This window comes from Dendrobates tinctorius, unplaced genomic scaffold, assembly GCF_039654945.1.
Source record: "Dendrobates tinctorius isolate UK_male_01 unplaced genomic scaffold, ASM3965494v1 ptg000124l, whole genome shotgun sequence".
NCBI classification, from domain to species: Eukaryota; Metazoa; Chordata; class Amphibia; order Anura; family Dendrobatidae; genus Dendrobates; species Dendrobates tinctorius.
In genome coordinates, this window is record NW_027361792.1 from 1,176,593 (window position 1) to 1,195,387 (window position 18,795).

At 48.7% G+C, this 18,795-nt stretch overlaps 1 protein-coding gene and 1 long non-coding RNA gene across 5 annotated transcripts in view; both read right to left on the reverse strand.

The window, feature by feature from the left end:
- The window catches only part of CSTPP1 (centriolar satellite-associated tubulin polyglutamylase complex regulator 1), a 152,858-nt gene that overhangs the window by 23,260 nt on the left and 110,803 nt on the right, over positions 1-18,795 (reverse strand). The gene's annotated exons all lie outside the window — the stretch shown is intronic.
- Positions 1,429-13,180, reverse strand: LOC141046888 (uncharacterized). The gene is made up of 2 exons (XR_012219688.1): positions 11,120-13,180; positions 1,429-11,045 (listed from the first exon to the last, which is right to left on the reverse strand). It is a non-coding gene; the product is annotated as an uncharacterized lncRNA (long non-coding RNA).

The following is an 18,795-nucleotide window of genomic DNA, read 5'->3' on the forward strand; positions in this document are numbered from 1 at the left end:
TCAGGTAGGCTGTGGCGTTGCAACGATGCTCAATTGGTACCAAGGGGCCCAAAGAGTGCCCAGAAAAAATTCCCCACACCATGACACCACCACCACCAGCCTGAACCGTTGATACAAGGCAGGATGGATCCATGCTTTCATGTTGTTTACGCCAAATTCTGACCCTACCATCCGAATGTCGCAGCAGAAATCGAGACTCATCAGACCAGGCAACGTTTTTCCAATCTTCTACTGTCCAATTTCGATGAGCTTTTGCAAATTGTAGCCTCAGTTTCCTGTTCTTAGCTGAGAGGAGTGGTACCCAGTGTGGTCTTCTGCTGCTGTAGCCCATCTGCCTCAAAGTTCGACGCACTGTGCGTTCAGAGATGCTCTTCTGCCTACCTTGGTTGTAACGGGTGGCAATTTGAGTCACTGTTGCCTTTCTATCAGCTCGAACCAGTCTGCCCATTCTCCTCTGACCTCTGGCATCAACATGGCATTTCCGGCCACAGAACTGCCGCTCACTGGATTTTTTTTCTTTTTCGGACCATTCTCTGTAAACCCTAGAGATGGTTGTGCGTGAAAATCCCAGTAGATCAGCAGTTTCTGAAATTCTCAGACCAGCCCTTCTGGCACCAACAATCATGCCACGTTCAAAGGCACTCAAATCACCTTTCTTCCCCATACTGATGCTCGGTTTGAACTGCAGGAGATTGTCTTGACCATGTCTACATGCCTAAATGCACTGAGTTGCCGCCATGTGATTGGCTGATTAGAAATTAAGTCTTAACACACAGTTGGACAGGTGTACCTAATAAAGTGGCCAGTGAGTGTACATTAATATGGAGAAAGTATGTGCCCCCCACATCCACCTCTGGGGGCTTCTCCGTCCTCATGTACATCCATAGACATTAATATGGAGAAAGTATGTGCCCCCTACATCCACCTCCGGGGGCTTCACTGTCCTCATCTACATCCATAGACATTAATATGGAGAAAGTATGTGCCCCCCACATCCATTTCCGGGGGCTTCTCTGTCCTCATCTACATCCATAGACATTAATATGGAGAAAGTATGTGCCCCCCACATCCACCTCTGGGGGCTTCTCTGTCCTAATCTACATCCATAGACATTAATATGGAGGAAAGTATGTGCACCCCACATCCACCTCCGGGGGCTTCACTGTCCTCATCTACAATCATAGACATTAATATGGAGAAAGTATGTGCCCCCCACATCCTCCTCCGGGGGCTTCACTGTCCTCATCTACAATCATAGACATTAATATGGAGAAAGTATGTGCCCCCCACACCCTCCTCAGGGGGCTTCACTGTCTTCATCTACATCCATAGACATTAATATGGAGAAAGTATGTGCCCCCCCCACATCCACCTCCGGGGGCTTCACTGTCCTCATCTACATCCATAGACATTAATATGGAGAAAGTATGTGCCCCCCACATCCACCTCCGGGGGCTTCTCTGTCATCATCTATATCCATAGACATAAATATGGAGAAAGTATGTGCCCCCCACATCCACCTCCGGGGGCTTCTCGGTCCTCATCTACATCCATAGACATTAATATAGAGAAAGTATGTGCCCCCCACAACCACCTCCGGGGGCTTCACTGTCCTCATCTACATCCATAGACATTAATATGGAGAAAGTATGTGCCCCCCACATATCCACCTCCAGGGGCTTCTCTGTCCTCATCTACATCCATAGACATTAATATGGAGAAAGTATGTGCCCCCCCCCACATCCACCTCCGGGGGCTTCTCTGTCCTCATCTACATCCATAGACATTAATATGGAGAAAGTATGTGCCCCCCCCACATCCACCTCCGGGGGCTTCTCTGTCCTCATCTACATCCATAGACATTAATATGGAGAAAGTATGTGCCCCCCACATCCACCTCCGGGGGCTTCTCTGTCCTCATCTACATCCATAGATATTAATATGGAGAAAGTATGTGCCCCCCAACATCCACCTCCGGGGGCTTCTCTGTCCTCATCTACATCCATAGATATTAATATGGAGAAAGTATGTGCCCCCCACATCCACCTCCAGGGGCTTCTCTGTCCTCATCTACATCCATAGACATTAATATGGAGAAAGTATGTGCCCCCAACATCCACCTCCGGGGGCTTCTCTGTCCTCATCTACATCCATAGATATTAATATGGAGAAAGTATGTTCCCCCCCACATCCACCTCCAGGGGCTTCTCTGTCCTCATCTACATACATAGACATTAATATGGAGAAAGTATGTGCCCCCCCCCCACATCCACCTCCGGGGGGCTTCTCTGTCCTCATCTACATCCATAGACATTAATATGGAGAAAGTATGTGCCCCCCCACATCCACCTCCGGGGGGCTTCTCTGTCCTCATCTACATCCATAGACATTAATATGGAGAAAGTATGTGCCCCCCACATCCACCTCCGGGGGCTTCTCTGTCATCATCTACATCCATAGACATTAATATGGAGAAAGTATGTGCCCCCCCACATCCACCTCCGGGGGGCTTCTCTGTCCTCATCTACATCCATAGACATTAATATGGAGAAAGTATGTGCCCCCCACATCCACCTCCGGGGGCTTCTCTGTCATCATCTACATCCATAGACATTAATATGGAGAAAGTATGTGCCCCCCACATCCACCTCCGGGGGGCTTCTCTGTCCTCATCTACATCAATAGACATTAATATGGAGAAAGTATGTGCCCCCCAACATCCACCTCCGGGGGCTTCACTGTCCTCATCTTCATCCATAGACATTAATATGGAGAAAGTATGTGCCCCCCACATCCACCTCCGGGGGCTTCTCTGTCCTCATCTACATCCATAGACATTAATATGGAGAAAGTATGTGCCCCCCACATCCACCTCTGGGGGCTTCTCTGTCCTCATCTACATCCATAGACATTAATATGGAGAAAGTATGTGCACCCCACATCCACCTCCGGGGGCTTCTCTGTCCTCATCTACATCCATAGACATTAATATGGAGAAAGTATGTGCCCCCCACATCCACCTCTGGGGGCTTCTCTGTCCTCATCTACATCCATAGACATTAATATGGAGAAAGTATGTGCCCCCCACATATCCACCTCCAGGGGCTTCTCTGTCCTCATCTACATCCATAGACATTAATATGGAGAAAGTATGTGCCCCCCACATCCACCTCCAGGGGCTTCTCTGTCCTCATCTACATCCATAGACATTAATATGGAGAAAGTATGTGCCCCCCACATCCACCTCTGGGGGCTTCTCTGTCCTCATCTACATCCGTAGACATTAATATGGAGAAAGTATGTGCCCCCAACATCCACCTCCGGGGGCTTCTCTGTCCTCATCTACATCCATAGACATTAATATGGAGAAAGTATGTGCCCCCCCACATCCACCTCTGGGGGCTTCTCTGTCCTCATCTACATCCATAGACATTAATATGGAGAAAGTATGTGCCCCCCACATCCTCCTCCAGGGGCTTCTCTGTCATCATCTACATCCATAGACATTAATATCGAGAAAGTATGTGCCCCCCACATCCACCTCCAGGGGCTTCTCTGTCCTAATCTACATCCATAGACAGTAATATGGAGAAAGTATGTGCCCCCCCACATCCACCTCCGGGGGCTTCTCTGTCCTCATCTACATCCATAGATATTAATAGGGAGAAAGTATGTGCCCCCCACATCCTCCTCCGGGGGCTTCACTGTCCTCATCTACATCCATATACATTAATATGGAGAAAGTATGTGCCCCCCACATCCACCTCCGGGGGCTTCTGTTATCATCTACATCCATAGACATTAATATGGAGAAAGTATGTGCCCCCCACATCCACCTCTGGGGGCTTCTCCGTCCTCATGTACATCCATAGACATTAATATGGAGAAAGTATGTGCCCCCTACACCCACCTCCGGGGGCTTCACTGTCCTCATCTACATCCATAGACATTAATATGGAGAAAGTATGTGCCCCCCACATCCACCTCCGGGGGCTTCTCTGTCCTCATCTACATCCATAGACATTTATATGGAGAAAGTATGTGCCCCCCACATCCACCTCTGGGGGCTTCTCTGTCCTAATCTACATCCATAGACATTAATATGGAGGAAAGTATGTGCACCCCACATCCACCTCCGGGGGCTTCACTGTCCTCATCTACATCCATAGACATTAATATGGAGAAAGTATGTGCCCCCCACATCCACCTCCGGGGGCTTCACTGTCCTCATCTACAATCATAGACATTAATATGGAGAAAGTATGTGCCCCCAACATCCACCTCCGGGGGCTTCACTGTCCTCATCTACATCCATAGACATTAATATGGAGAAAGTATGTACCCCCCACATCCACCTCCAGGGGCTTCTCTGTCCTATTCTACATCCATAGACATTAATATGGAGAAAGTATGTGCCCCCCACATCCACCTCCGGGGGCTTCACTGTCCTCATCTACATCCATAGACATTAATATGGAGAAAGTATGTGCACCCCACATCCACCTCCAGGGGCTTCTCTGTCCTCATCTACATCCATAGACATTAATATGGAGAAAGTATGTGCCCCCCACATCCACCTCCAGGGGCTTCTCTGTCCTCATCTACATCCATAGACATTAATATGGAGAAGTATGTGCCCCCCACATATCCACCTCCAGGGGCTTCTCTGTCCTCATCTACATCCATAGACATTAATAAGAAGAAAGTATGTGCCCCCAACATCCACCTCCGGGGGCTTCTCTGTCCTCATCTACATCCATAGACATTAATATGGAGAAAGTATGTGCCCCCCCACATCCACCTCTGGGGGCTTCTCTGTCCTCATCTACATCCATAGACATTAATATGGAGAAAGTATGTGCCCCCCACATCCTCCTCCAGGGGCTTCTCTGTCATCATCTACATCCATAGACATTAATATCGAGAAAGTATGTGCCCCCCACATCCACCTCCAGGGGCTTCTGTTATCATCTACATCCATAGACATTAATATGGAGAAAGTATGTGCCCCCCCAACATCCACCTCCAGGGGCTTCTCTGTCCTAATCTACATCCATAGACAGTAATATGGAGAAAGTATGTGCCCCCAACATCCACCTCCGGGGGCTTCACTATCCCCATCTACATCCATAGACATTAATAGGGAGAAAGTATGTGCCCCCCACATCCTCCTCCAGGGGCTTCACTGTCCTCATCTACATCCATATACATTAATATGGAGAAAGTATGTGCCCCCCACATCCACCTCCGGGGGCTTCTGTTATCATCTACATCCATAGACATTAATATGGAGAAAGTATGTGCCCCCCACATCCTCCTCCGGGGGCTTCACTGTCCTCATCTACATCCATATACATTAATATGGAGAAAGTATGTGCCCCCCCACATCCACCTCCAGGGGCTTCTCTGTCCTAATCTACATCCATAGACAGTAATATGGAGAAAGTATGTGCCCCCAACATCCACCTCCGGGGGCTTCACTATCCCCATCTACATCCATAGACATTAATAGGGAGAAAGTATGTGCCCCCCACATCCTCCTCCAGGGGCTTCACTGTCCTCATCTACATCCATATACATTAATATGGAGAAAGTATGTGCCCCCCACATCCACCTCCGGGGGCTTCTGTTATCATCTACATCCATAGACATTAATATGGAGAAAGTATGTGCCCCCCACATCCACCTCTGGGGGCTTCTCCGTCCTCATGTACATCCATAGACATTAATATGGAGAAAGTATGTGCCCCCCACATCCACCTCCGGGGGCTTCTCTGTCCTAATCTACATCCATAGACATTAATATGGAGAAAGTATGTGCCCCCCCAACATCCACCTCCAGGGGCTTCTCTGTCCTAATCTACATCCATAGACAGTAATATGGAGAAAGTATGTGCCCCCAACATCCACCTCCGGGGGCTTCACTATCCCCATCTACATCCATAGACATTAATAGGGAGAAAGTATGTGCCCCCCACATCCTCCTCCAGGGGCTTCACTGTCCTCATCTACATCCATATACATTAATATGGAGAAAGTATGTGCCCCCCACATCCACCTCCGGGGGCTTCTGTTATCATCTACATCCATAGACATTAATATGGAGAAAGTATGTGCCCCCCACATCCACCTCTGGGGGCTTCTCCGTCCTCATGTACATCCATAGACATTAATATGGAGAAAGTATGTGCCCCCCACATCCACCTCCGGGGGCTTCACTGTCCTCATCTACATCCATAGACATTAATATGGAGAAAGTATGTGCCCCCCACATCCACCTCCGGGGGCTTATCTGTCCTCATCTACATCCATAGACATAAATATGGAGAAAGTATGTGCCCCCCACATCCACCTCCGGGGGCTTCTCTGTCCTCATCTACATCCATAGACATTACTATAGAGAAAGTATGTGCCCCCCACATCCACCTCCGCGGGCTTCACTGTCCTCATCTACATCCATAGATATTAATATGGAGAAAGTATGTGCCCCCCACATCCACCTCCGGGGGCTTCACTGTCCTCATCTACATCCATAGACATTACTATAGAGAAAGTATGTGCCCCCCACATCCACCTCCGGGGGCTTCTCTGTCATCATCTATATCCATAGACATAAATATGGAGAAAGTATGTGCCCCCCACATCCACCTCCGGGGGCTTCTCGGTCCTCATCTACATCCATAGACATTAAAATAGAGAAAGTATGTGCCCCCCACATCCACCTCCGGGGGCTTCACTGTCCTCATCTACAATCATAGACATTAATATGGAGAAAGTATGTGCCCCCCACACCCTCCTCAGGGGGCTTCACTGTCCTCATCTACATCCATAGACATTAATATGGAGAAAGTATGTGCCCCCCCACATCCACCTCCGGGGGCTTCACTGTCCTCATCTACATCCATAGACATTAATATGGAGAAAGTATGTGCCCCCCACATCCACCTCCGGGGGCTTCTCTGTCATCATCTATATCCATAGACATAAATATGGAGAAAGTATGTGCCCCCCACATCCACCCCCGGGGGCTTCTCTGTCATCATCTACATCCATAGACATTAATATGGAGAAAGTATGTGCCCCCTCACATCCACCTCCGGGGGCTTCTCTGTCCTCATCTACATCCATAGACATTAATATGGAGAAAGTATGTGCCCCCAACATCCACCTCCGGGGGCTTCTCTGTCCTCATCTACATCCATAGATATTAATATGGAGAAAGTATGTGCCCCCCCCCACATCCACCTCCGGGGGCTTCTCTGTCCTCATCTACATACATAGACATTAATATGGAGAAAGTATGTGCACCCAACATCCACCTCCGGGATGCTTCTCTGTCCTCATCTACATCCATAGACATTAATATGGAGAAAGTATGTGCCCCCCCACATCCACCTCCGGGGGCTTCTCTGTCCTCATCTACATCCAAAGACATTAAAATGGAGAAAGTATGTGCCCCCAACATCCACCTCCGGGGGCTTCTCTGTCCTCATCTACATCCATAGATATTAATATGGAGAAAGTATGTGCCCCCCACATCCACCTCCAGGGGCTTCTCTGTCCTCATCTACATCCATAGACATTAATATGGAGAAAGTATGTGCCCCCAACATCCACCTCCGGGGGCTTCTCTGTCCTCATCTACATCCATAGATATTAATATGGAGAAAGTATGTTCCCCCCACATCCACCTCCAGGGGCTTCTCTGTCCTCATCTACATACATAGACATTAATATGGAGAAAGTATGTCCCCCCCCCCCCCCACATCCACCTCCGGGGGGCTTCTCTGTCCTCATCTACATCCATAGACATTAATATGGAGAAAGTATGTGCCCCCCCACATCCACCTCCGGGGGGCTTCTCTGTCCTCATCTACATCCATAGACATTAATATGGAGAAAGTATGTGCCCCCCACATCCACCTCCGGGGGCTTCTCTGTCATCATCTACATCCATAGACATTAATATGGAGAAAGTATGTGCCCCCCCACATCCACCTCCGGGGGGCTTCTCTGTCCTCATCTACATCAATAGACATTAATATGGAGAAAGTATGTGCCCCCCAACATCCACCTCCGGGGGCTTCACTGTCCTCATCTTCATCCATAGACATTAATATGGAGAAAGTATGTGCCCCCCACATCCACCTCCGGGGGCTTCTCTGTCCTCATCTACATCCATAGACATTAATATGGAGAAAGTATGTGCACCCCACATCCACCTCCGGGGCCTTCTCTGTCCTCATCTACATCCATAGACATTAATATGGAGAAAGTATGTGCCCCCCACATCCACCTCCGGGGGCTTCTCTGTCCTCATCTACATCCATAGACATTAATATGGAGAAAGTATGTGCCCCCCACATATCCACCTCCAGGGGCTTCTCTGTCCTCATCTACATCCATAGATATTAATATGGAGAAAGTATGTGCCCCCCAACATCCACCTCCGGGGGCTTCTCTGTCCTCATCTACATCCATAGATATTAATATGGAGAAAGTATGTGCCCCCCACATCCACCTCCAGGGGCTTCTCTGTCCTCATCTACATCCATAGACATTAATATGGAGAAAGTATGTGCCCCCCACATCCACCTCCGGGGGCTTCTCTGTCCTCATCTACATCCATAGATATTAATATGGAGAAAGTATGTGCCCCCCAACATCCACCTCCGGGGGCTTCTCTGTCCTCATCTACATCCATAGATATTAATATGGAGAAAGTATGTGCCCCCCACATCCACCTCCAGGGGCTTCTCTGTCCTCATCTACATCCATAGACATTAATATGGAGAAAGTATGTGCCCCCCAACATCCACCTCCGGGGGCTTCACTGTCCTCATCTTCATCCATAGACATTAATATGGAGAAAGTATGTGCCCCCCACATCCACCTCCGGGGGCTTCTCTGTCCTCATCTACATCCATAGACATTAATATGGAGAAAGTATGTGCCCCCCACATCCACCTCTGGGGGCTTCTCTGTCCTCATCTACATCCATAGACATTAATATGGAGAAAGTATGTGCACCCCACATCCACCTCCGGGGGCTTCTCTGTCCTCATCTACATCCATAGACATTAATATGGAGAAAGTATGTGCCCCCCACATCCACCTCTGGGGGCTTCTCTGTCCTCATCTACATCCATAGACATTAATATGGAGAAAGTATGTGCCCCCCACATATCCACCTCCAGGGGCTTCTCTGTCCTCATCTACATCCATAGACATTAATATGGAGAAAGTATGTGCCCCCCACATCCACCTCCAGGGGCTTCTCTGTCCTCATCTACATCCATAGACATTAATATGGAGAAAGTATGTGCCCCCCACATCCACCTCTGGGGGCTTCTCTGTCCTCATCTACATCCGTAGACATTAATATGGAGAAAGTATGTGCCCCCAACATCCACCTCCGGGGGCTTCTCTGTCCTCATCTACATCCATAGACATTAATATGGAGAAAGTATGTGCCCCCCCACATCCACCTCTGGGGGCTTCTCTGTCCTCATCTACATCCATAGACATTAATATGGAGAAAGTATGTGCCCCCCACATCCTCCTCCAGGGGCTTCTCTGTCATCATCTACATCCATAGACATTAATATCGAGAAAGTATGTGCCCCCCACATCCACCTCCAGGGGCTTCTCTGTCCTAATCTACATCCATAGACAGTAATATGGAGAAAGTATGTGCCCCCCCACATCCACCTCCGGGGGCTTCTCTGTCCTCATCTACATCCATAGATATTAATAGGGAGAAAGTATGTGCCCCCCACATCCTCCTCCGGGGGCTTCACTGTCCTCATCTACATCCATATACATTAATATGGAGAAAGTATGTGCCCCCCACATCCACCTCCGGGGGCTTCTGTTATCATCTACATCCATAGACATTAATATGGAGAAAGTATGTGCCCCCCACATCCACCTCTGGGGGCTTCTCCGTCCTCATGTACATCCATAGACATTAATATGGAGAAAGTATGTGCCCCCTACACCCACCTCCGGGGGCTTCACTGTCCTCATCTACATCCATAGACATTAATATGGAGAAAGTATGTGCCCCCCACATCCACCTCCGGGGGCTTCTCTGTCCTCATCTACATCCATAGACATTTATATGGAGAAAGTATGTGCCCCCCACATCCACCTCTGGGGGCTTCTCTGTCCTAATCTACATCCATAGACATTAATATGGAGGAAAGTATGTGCACCCCACATCCACCTCCGGGGGCTTCACTGTCCTCATCTACATCCATAGACATTAATATGGAGAAAGTATGTGCCCCCCACATCCACCTCCGGGGGCTTCACTGTCCTCATCTACAATCATAGACATTAATATGGAGAAAGTATGTGCCCCCAACATCCACCTCCGGGGGCTTCACTGTCCTCATCTACATCCATAGACATTAATATGGAGAAAGTATGTACCCCCCACATCCACCTCCAGGGGCTTCTCTGTCCTATTCTACATCCATAGACATTAATATGGAGAAAGTATGTGCCCCCCACATCCACCTCCGGGGGCTTCACTGTCCTCATCTACATCCATAGACATTAATATGGAGAAAGTATGTGCACCCCACATCCACCTCCAGGGGCTTCTCTGTCCTCATCTACATCCATAGACATTAATATGGAGAAAGTATGTGCCCCCCACATCCACCTCCAGGGGCTTCTCTGTCCTCATCTACATCCATAGACATTAATATGGAGAAAGTATGTGCCCCCCACATATCCACCTCCAGGGGCTTCTCTGTCCTCATCTACATCCATAGACATTAATAAGAAGAAAGTATGTGCCCCCAACATCCACCTCCGGGGGCTTCTCTGTCCTCATCTACATCCATAGACATTAATATGGAGAAAGTATGTGCCCCCCCACATCCACCTCTGGGGGCTTCTCTGTCCTCATCTACATCCATAGACATTAATATGGAGAAAGTATGTGCCCCCCACATCCTCCTCCAGGGGCTTCTCTGTCATCATCTACATCCATAGACATTAATATCGAGAAAGTATGTGCCCCCCACATCCACCTCCAGGGGCTTCTGTTATCATCTACATCCATAGACATTAATATGGAGAAAGTATGTGCCCCCCCAACATCCACCTCCAGGGGCTTCTCTGTCCTAATCTACATCCATAGACAGTAATATGGAGAAAGTATGTGCCCCCAACATCCACCTCCGGGGGCTTCACTATCCCCATCTACATCCATAGACATTAATAGGGAGAAAGTATGTGCCCCCCACATCCTCCTCCAGGGGCTTCACTGTCCTCATCTACATCCATATACATTAATATGGAGAAAGTATGTGCCCCCCACATCCACCTCCGGGGGCTTCTGTTATCATCTACATCCATAGACATTAATATGGAGAAAGTATGTGCCCCCCACATCCTCCTCCGGGGGCTTCACTGTCCTCATCTACATCCATATACATTAATATGGAGAAAGTATGTGCCCCCCACATCCACCTCCGGGGGCTTCTGTTATCATCTACATCCATAGACATTAATATGGAGAAAGTATGTGCCCCCCACATCCACCTCTGGGGGCTTCTCCGTCCTCATGTACATCCATAGACATTAATATGGAGAAAGTATGTGCCCCCCACATCCACCTCCGGGGGCTTCACTGTCCTCATCTACATCCATAGACATTAATATGGAGAAAGTATGTGCCCCCCACATCCACCTCCGGGGGCTTATCTGTCCTCATCTACATCCATAGACATAAATATGGAGAAAGTATGTGCCCCCCACATCCACCTCCGGGGGCTTCTCTGTCCTCATCTACATCCATAGACATTACTATAGAGAAAGTATGTGCCCCCCACATCCACCTCCGCGGGCTTCACTGTCCTCATCTACATCCATAGATATTAATATGGAGAAAGTATGTGCCCCCCACATCCACCTCCGGGGGCTTCACTGTCCTCATCTACATCCATAGACATTACTATAGAGAAAGTATGTGCCCCCCACATCCACCTCCGGGGGCTTCTCTGTCATCATCTATATCCATAGACATAAATATGGAGAAAGTATGTGCCCCCCACATCCACCTCCGGGGGCTTCTCGGTCCTCATCTACATCCATAGACATTAAAATAGAGAAAGTATGTGCCCCCCACATCCACCTCCGGGGGCTTCACTGTCCTCATCTACAATCATAGACATTAATATGGAGAAAGTATGTGCCCCCCACACCCTCCTCAGGGGGCTTCACTGTCCTCATCTACATCCATAGACATTAATATGGAGAAAGTATGTGCCCCCCCACATCCACCTCCGGGGGCTTCACTGTCCTCATCTACATCCATAGACATTAATATGGAGAAAGTATGTGCCCCCCACATCCACCTCCGGGGGCTTCTCTGTCATCATCTATATCCATAGACATAAATATGGAGAAAGTATGTGCCCCCCACATCCACCCCCGGGGGCTTCTCTGTCATCATCTACATCCATAGACATTAATATGGAGAAAGTATGTGCCCCCTCACATCCACCTCCGGGGGCTTCTCTGTCCTCATCTACATCCATAGACATTAATATGGAGAAAGTATGTGCCCCCAACATCCACCTCCGGGGGCTTCTCTGTCCTCATCTACATCCATAGATATTAATATGGAGAAAGTATGTGCCCCCCCCCACATCCACCTCCGGGGGCTTCTCTGTCCTCATCTACATACATAGACATTAATATGGAGAAAGTATGTGCCCCCAACATCCACCTCCGGGATGCTTCTCTGTCCTCATCTACATCCATAGACATTAATATGGAGAAAGTATGTGCCCCCCCACATCCACCTCCGGGGGCTTCTCTGTCCTCATCTACATCCAAAGACATTAATATGGAGAAAGTATGTGCCCCCAACATCCACCTCCGGGGGCTTCTCTGTCCTCATCTACATCCATAGATATTAATATGGAGAAAGTATGTGCCCCCCACATCCACCTCCAGGGGCTTCTCTGTCCTCATCTACATCCATAGACATTAATATGGAGAAAGTATGTGCCCCCAACATCCACCTCCGGGGGCTTCTCTGTCCTCATCTACATCCATAGATATTAATATGGAGAAAGTATGTTCCCCCCACATCCACCTCCAGGGGCTTCTCTGTCCTCATCTACATACATAGACATTAATATGGAGAAAGTATGTCCCCCCCCCCCCCACATCCACCTCCGGGGGGCTTCTCTGTCCTCATCTACATCCATAGACATTAATATGGAGAAAGTATGTGCCCCCCCACATCCACCTCCGGGGGGCTTCTCTGTCCTCATCTACATCCATAGACATTAATATGGAGAAAGTATGTGCCCCCCACATCCACCTCCGGGGGCTTCTCTGTCATCATCTACATCCATAGACATTAATATGGAGAAAGTATGTGCCCCCCCACATCCACCTCCGGGGGGCTTCTCTGTCCTCATCTACATCAATAGACATTAATATGGAGAAAGTATGTGCCCCCCAACATCCACCTCCGGGGGCTTCACTGTCCTCATCTTCATCCATAGACATTAATATGGAGAAAGTATGTGCCCCCCACATCCACCTCCGGGGGCTTCTCTGTCCTCATCTACATCCATAGACATTAATATGGAGAAAGTATGTGCACCCCACATCCACCTCCGGGGCCTTCTCTGTCCTCATCTACATCCATAGACATTAATATGGAGAAAGTATGTGCCCCCCACATCCACCTCCGGGGGCTTCTCTGTCCTCATCTACATCCATAGACATTAATATGGAGAAAGTATGTGCCCCCCACATATCCACCTCCAGGGGCTTCTCTGTCCTCATCTACATCCATAGACATTAATATGGAGAAAGTATGTGCCCCCCACATCCACCTCCAGGGGCTTCTCTGTCCTCATCTACATCCATAGACATTAATATGGAGAAAGTATGTGCCCCCCACATCCACCTCCAGGGGCTTCTCTGTCCTCATCTACATCCATAGACATTAATATGGAGAAAGTATGTGCCCCCCACATCCACCTCTGGGGGCTTCTCTGTCCTCATCTACATCCGTAGACATTAATATGGAGAAAGTATGTGCCCCCAACATCCACCTCCGGGGGCTTCTCTGTCCTCATCTACATCCATAGACATTAATATGGAGAAAGTATGTGCCCCCCCACATCCACCTCTGGGGGCTTCTCTGTCCTCATCTACATCCATAGACATTAATATGGAGAAAGTATGTGCCCCCCACATCCACCTCCAGGGGCTTCTCTGTCCTCATCTACATCCATAGACATTAATATGGAGAAATTATGTGCCCCCCACATCCACCTCTGGGGGCTTCTCTGTCCTCATCTACATCCGTAGACATTAATATGAAGAAAGTATGTGCCCCCAACATCCACCTCCGGGGGCTTCTCTGTCCTCATCTACATCCATAGACATTAATATGGAGAAAGTGTGTGCCCCCCCACATCCACCTCTGGGGGCTTCTCTGTCCTAATCTACATCCATAGACAGTAATATGGAGAAAGTATGTGCCCCCCCACATCCACCTCCGGGGGCTTCTCTGTCCTCATCTACATCCATAGATATTAATAGGGAGAAAGTATGTGCCCCCCACATCCTCCTCCGGGGGCTTCACTGTCCTCATCTACATCCATATACATTAATATGGAGAAAGTATGTGCCCCCCACATCCACCTCCGGGGGCTTCTGTTATCATCTACATCCATAGACATTAATATGGAGAAAGTATGTGCCCCCCACATCCACCTCTGGGGGCTTCTCCGTCCTCATGTACATCCATAGACATTAATATGGAGAAAGTATGTGCCCCCTACACCCAGCTCCGGGGGCTTCTCTGTCCTCATCTACATCCATAGATATTAATATGGAGAAAGTATGTGCCTCCAACATCCACCTCCGGGGGCTTCACTGTCCTCATCTACATCCATAGACATTAATATGGAGAAAGTATGTGCCCCCCACATCCACCTCCGGGGGCTTCACTGTCCTCATCTACAATCATAGACATTAATATGGAGAAAGTATGTGCCCCCCACATCCACCTCCGGGGGCTTCACTGTCCTCATCTACAATCATAGACATTAATATGGAGAAAGTATGTGCCCCCAACATCCACCTCCGGGGGCTTCACTGTCCTCATCTACATCCATAGACATTAATATGGAGAAAGTATGTGCCCCCCACATCCACCTCCAGGGGCTTCTCTGTCCTAATCTACATCCATAGACATTAATATGGAGAAAGTATGTGCACCCCACATCCACCTCCGGGGGCTTCACTGTCCTCATCTACATCCATAGACATTAATATGGAGAAAGTATGTGCACCCCACATCCACCTCCAGGGGCTTCTCTGTCCTCATCTACATCCATAGACATTAATATGGAGAAAGTATGTGCCCCCCACATCCACCTCCAGGGGCTTCTCTGTCCTCATCTACATCCATAGACATTAATATGGAGAAAGTATGTGCCCCCCACATATCCACCTCCAGGGGCTTCTCTGTCCTCATCTACATCCATAGACATTAATAAGAAGAAAGTATGTGCCCCCCACATCCACCTCCGGGGGCTTCTCTGTCCTCATCTACATCCATAGACATTAATATGGAGAAAGTATGTGCCCCCCACATATCCACCTCCAGGGGCTTCTCTGACCTCATCTACATCCATAGACATTAATATGGAGAAAGTATGTGCCCCCAACATCCACCTCCGGGGGCTTCTCTGTCCTCATCTACATCCATAGATATTAATATGGAGAAAGTATGTGCCCCCCCAACATCCATCTCCGGGGGCTTCTCTGTCATCATCTACATCCATAGACATTAATATCAAGAAAGTATGTGCCCCCCACATCCACCTCCGGGGGCTTCTCTGTCCCAATCTACATTCATAGACATTAATATGGAGAAAGTATGTGCCCCCCACATCCACCTCCGGGGGCTTCACTGTCCTCCTCTATATCCATAGACATTAATATGGAGAAAGTATGTGCACCCCACATCCACCTCCGGGGGCTTCTCTGTCCTCATCTACATCCATAGACATTAATATGGATAAAGTATGTGCCCCCCCCACATCCACCTCCGGGGGCTTCACTGTCCTCATCTTCATCCATAGACATTAATATGGAGAAAGTATGTGCCCCCCACATCCACCTCCGGGGGCTTCTCTGTCATCATCTACATCCATAGACATTAATATGGAGAAAGTATGTGCCCCCCCACATCCACCTCCGGGGGGCTTCTCTGTCCTCATCTACATCCATAGACATTAATATGGAGAAAGTATGTGCCCCCCCACATCCACCTCCGGGGGCTTCACTGTCCTCATCTTCATCCATAGACATTAATATGGAGAAAGTATGTGCCCCCCACATCCACCTCTGGGGGCTTCTCCGTCCTCATGTACATCCATAGACATTAATATGGAGAAAGTATGTGCCCCCTACATCCACCTCCGGGGGCTTCTCTGTCCTCATCTACATCCATAGACATTAATATGGAGAAAGTATGTGCCCCCCACATCCACCTCCGGGGGCTTCACTGTCCTCATCTACATCTATAGACATTAATATGGAGAAAGTATGTGCCCCCCACATCCACCTCCGGGGGCTTCTCTGTCCTCATCTACATCCATAGACATTAATATGGAGAAAGTATGTGCCCCCCACATCCACCTCCGGGGGCTTCTCTGTCCTCATCTACATCCATAGACATTAATATGGAGGAAGTTTGTGCCCCCCACATCCACCTCCGGGGGCTTCTCTGTCCTCATCTACATCCATAGACATTAATATGGAGAAAGTATGTGCCCCCCACATCCACCTCCGGGGGCTTCTCTGTCCTCATCTACATCCATAGACATTAATATGGAGGAAGTTTGTGCCCCCCACATCCACCTCCGGGGCTTCTCTGTCCTCATCTACCTCCATAGACAGTAATATGGAGAAAGTATGTGCCCCCCACATCCACCTCCGGGGGCTTCACTATCCCCATCTACATCCATAGACATTAATAGGGAGAAAGTATGTGCCCCCCACATCCTCCTCCGGGGGCTTCACTGTCCTCATCTACATCCATATACACTCACTGGCCACTTTATTAGGTACACCATGCTAGTAAGGGGTTGGACCCCCTTTTGCCTTCAGAACTGCCTCAATTCTTCGTGGCAGAGATTCAACAAGGTGCTGGAAGCATTCCTCAGAGATTTTGGACCATATTGACATGATGGCATCACACAGTTGGCGCAGATTTGTCGGCTGCACATCCCTGATGCGAATCTCCCGTTCCACCACATCCCAAAGATGCTCTATTGGATTGAGATCTGGTGACTGAGGAGGCCATTTGAGTACAGTAAACTCATTGTCATGTTCAAGAAACCAATCTGAGATGATTCGAGCTTTATGACATGGCGCATTATCCTGCTGAAAGTAGCCATCAGATGTTGGGTACATTGTGGTCATAAAGGGATGGACATGGTCAGCAACAATACTCAGGTAGGCTGTGGCGTTGCAACGATGCTCAATTGGTACCAAGGGGCCCAAAGAGTGCCCAGAAAAAATTCCCCACACCATGACACCACCACCACCAGCCTGAACCGTTGATACAAGGCAGGATGGATCCATGCTTTCATGTTGTTTACGCCAAATTCTGACCCTACCATCCGAATGTCGCAGCAGAAATCGAGACTCATCAGACCAGGCAACGTTTTTCCAATCTTCTACTGTCCAATTTCGATGAGCTTGTGCAAATTGTAGCCTCAGTTTCCTGTTCTTAGCTGAGAGGAGTGGTACCCAGTGTGGTCTTCTGCTGCTGTAGCCCATCTGCCTCAAAGTTCGACGCACTGTGCGTTCAGAGATGCTCTTCTGCCTACCTTGGTTGTAACGGGTGGCAATTTGAGTCACTGTTGCCTTTCTATCAGCTTGAACCAGTCTGCCCATTCTCCTCTGACCTCTGGCATCAACATGGCATTTCCGGCCACAGAACTGCCGCTCACTGGATTTTTTTTCGTTTTCGGACCATTCTCTGTAAACCCTAGAGATGGTTGTGCGTGAAAATCCCAGTAGATCAGCAGTTTCTGAAATTCTCAGACCAGCCCTTCTGGCACCAACAATCATGCCACGTTCAAAGGCACTCAAATCACCTTTCTTCCCCATACTGATGCTCGGTTTGAACTGCAGGAGATTGTCTTGACCATGTCTACATGCCTAAATGCACTGAGTTGCCGCCATGTGATTGGCTGATTAGAAATTAAGTCTTAACACACAGTTGGACAGGTGTACCTAATAAAGTGGCCAGTGAGTGTACATTAATATGGAGAAAGTATGTGCCCCCCACATCCACCTCTGGGGGCTTCTCCGTCCTCATGTACATCCATAGACATTAATATGGAGAAAGTATGTGCCCCCTACATCCACCTCCGGGGGCTTCACTGTCCTCATCTACATCCATACACATTAATATGGAGAAAGTATGTGCCCCCCACATCCACCTCTGGGGGCTTCACTGTCCTAATCTACATCCATAGACATTAATATGGAGGAAAGTATGTGCACCCCACATCCACCTCCGGGGGCTTCACTGTCCTCATCTACAATCATAGACATTAATATGGAGAAAGTATGTGCCCCCCACACCCTCCTCAGGGGGCTTCACTGTCTTCATCTACATCCATAGACATTAATATGGAGAAAGTATGTGCCCCCCACATCCATTTCCGGGGGCTTCTCTGTCCTCATCTACATCCATAGACATTAATATGGAGAAAGTATGTG